Consider the following 3,095-nt stretch of genomic DNA (forward strand, 5'->3'; position numbering starts at 1 on the left):
AAAAACACATTTTAAACCAACTTTGTCAGTTGATAACGAGTTTGAGACGGAATGTTTATAAAAAATTACCATTAAATAATTTCTAAATTGAAACATAAAAAAACAATAAAAACACCAAAAATTTTCAAAGAACTCCTTCAGCTCACACGGAATACATACATATATTTATATCCACAAGAATTAATTCTGATCTGAAATGGTTAAAAAAATAACACAAAAAAGTGAAGAGATCCTTTTAGTCACATTCATTATTCTTAAGAACTATGGTTAGGTGTATGTTTACAAGTGATTATATTAGGCAAGCGTGATGTTAACATACATATAACAACGTTAGTAACAACAACATTCACTATATTATACAGTATATACATATAATACACCTGTTACAAAATGATTGGATGGAGGTTTTTTTATATCAACTAGTTGACCAGAAAAACAAACGTATCATTGATTTTTATCATCATTATATTTTGTGTCCGGGAGGATAAATAATACAATTTTGAGTGTAAAATAGAACCAGGGCCGCAATTACAATCAGAAGTTAAGAACGTCATACCTTGGCCATGGCGATATAGTTGAAGATAAATTCTTCAGAGCGATTACGGAGATGCGCCACCGACGGCGTTTCTTCAAGTTTTGAGAAAGGTCTATCTGTATATACTGAGGGCTAAAAGTACCTCACGGTACACATATCTACGCATCAAAAGTGTCAAAATTTTTGTTCCACTAAACAATTTTTGCTTTAATTATGATTTATTTATATGTTTAATCGTTCTCAGGTGGCCGTTTTTGTAAAACCCTGTTCAAAATACGAAAAAGAAACACTTTAATTTTTAATTTAGAATTAAACGCTGAGTAAAGTATCAGCGTCACTTTTGAATCCGATAATATTACGTCTGAGATGACCTAATGAAAACGCGTATCGACATGTCGGTAGATCGAAATTCGCCATACCAAGGGAGGTACAAATAGTAGAAAAGTTTCATTTGGCGTCTCGGTGTGTAATTGCGGCCTAGAATCCTGAACGCGCGTTTTTGACTCTATGGCTACTAAAAACCCCGAAAAAAAATTGAGTGGAGCAAAGTCCCCCGTGTTGTGGACCAAAGGGTTGGCGCGTCCCCAGTTCATAAACAATGACTAGATTTTTTTCTTCCCTTTTGAAGTATTTCACTCGTCTGTTGAGATATCTTCCAATACTTCATACAGTTCGTTAGTGATCATCAAAACCTTCAATATTTTGCATCTAGGATATATTACCTGTACATAGCGTATCTACTATCTACTATGAATGAATATGGTATTTGCCTACCTTTACTGAAGCTTTCCAGGTGCAACACAACACATATAGATGGAGAAACGATGGATGAAAAGTAACACTTCATGAAGTAATAAAACACGATAAAAACACCAAAGCAACGAATCCGTTGAAAATCTAGTTTGCTTGTTGCAAAAAATAAATATTTTACCAAAAATTATAACAAAAGCATTAAGACGCGTGACGAGCACAAATCGCAATTAATCAAAGTGCAAAAACACCATACCACATTTGCAAAACACCTCTATAATAGAGAAATCTCTAAAATATTAGCATCCATTGTAAATCTTCTCTAAATAAAAGGCGAACGATTAAAGGGTTGATGCTGAGAACGGAGTCGGCTTGACGAATTGACAAAACATAAAATCTTTAAAGAACCATTCAATGTAACGCAACGTAGTTATGCTGAAACACGTTCACTACAAACAAAAGCTATCTTAGAGGTCGTCTGTTAAAGTTTAGACTACTTCATATCAAATCCCGGGAAAAATTAATGGCTGCTGATTAATTAAATAGCCTTTCCGATAAATTTATTTGAGGTTAATGTTCACGACTAGAATGCTTCTTTGTTTGATTTTGTGTAACATGCATTTTTTCTTCTATTTTCATCAATTCGAAACCAAGTGCATTAGACCAAGTGCATAGTAAACATAATTATTGTGAACTACATACATCTTATTTAAAAACTACATTACTATAAGATGAATCTCAGACTTTTGTTGTCAGTTCAAGATAACGTGTAGTAATTTTATAAAATCGCTTATTTTGTGCTGACCCAACTGGATGAAAAACCCAGAACCTCATGCATGGTGCTACATTCAATTGAACCACATGCTTAGGCCTTCTGGTGATTAAACACCTGTAAGTCATATTTTTGGGGGTCCGTTTCTAAAAATGATTTTGTATCGCAATATCGTATCAGCATACCTATGTAGGAGCATAAATAGTTTTAAGAATGCCTACTCAGGTTTTATTAGAACGGCACTTTTACCTTTTATTTAATGTTAATCACTTCAATCAAATATAAGACTTGTAATAATCTCAATTACATACAACTGTGTTTTTCAACCTTTTTGAATACGTGACCTCTTTACGATTAAAAAAAATTTGGCGGCCCCGCAGACCTTTTTTTTATTCCACTCGAATGTCAGTGATTTAAACGGTGACGTATTTTGTTATCTTCCCATCGAGATAATTAATTTTTAGTTGAGAAATCAAATGCAAGGTAAAACGAGCACAGCCAGCGGAACGCGTCAGCAGCAGATCTATAATATACAAAAATCATTTTTTTAGTGCCATGTGCTACATCCTTACTTATATTAACTAGCGTTCTCTTCAATGGTGAACATAAAAACAAAAAACAAAAATACATCGACTCCAACTCAATAATTTAGCCATCTGCGTCCTCAAAACGAAACGACTATTCAAAACACTTTTAAAAAATAAAAGGACAGCGCTCTCACTGAATTTTTGGCATTTTTACTTGATAAGGTTGGATCTAAAATCCTCGCTCTTTAGACCTTTGCTTTGTTTGTGACCGCGACCCCCATGGAGGTTGCAACCCGCAGGTTGAAAAACACGGATGCATGAATTACTACAGGAAAAACATTGTTAATTATTTTGCACATAAATACGCGATCGTTTCGTATCATCACAAATAATTTGTGATATTTTTTTAATTGGTACAACTGACCCCCAAAAATTATGATGTTGATACAACTGACCCCGATAAGCATAACACAAGGCACGTGCTCGAGATTTGTTGAGGAGTTTACCTCAC

Source organism: Micrasema longulum, unplaced genomic scaffold, assembly GCF_059751315.1.
Source record: "Micrasema longulum isolate JH-2025_06_02 unplaced genomic scaffold, ASM5975131v1 h1tg002816l, whole genome shotgun sequence".
In the NCBI taxonomy this organism is placed as follows: domain Eukaryota; kingdom Metazoa; phylum Arthropoda; class Insecta; order Trichoptera; family Brachycentridae; genus Micrasema; species Micrasema longulum.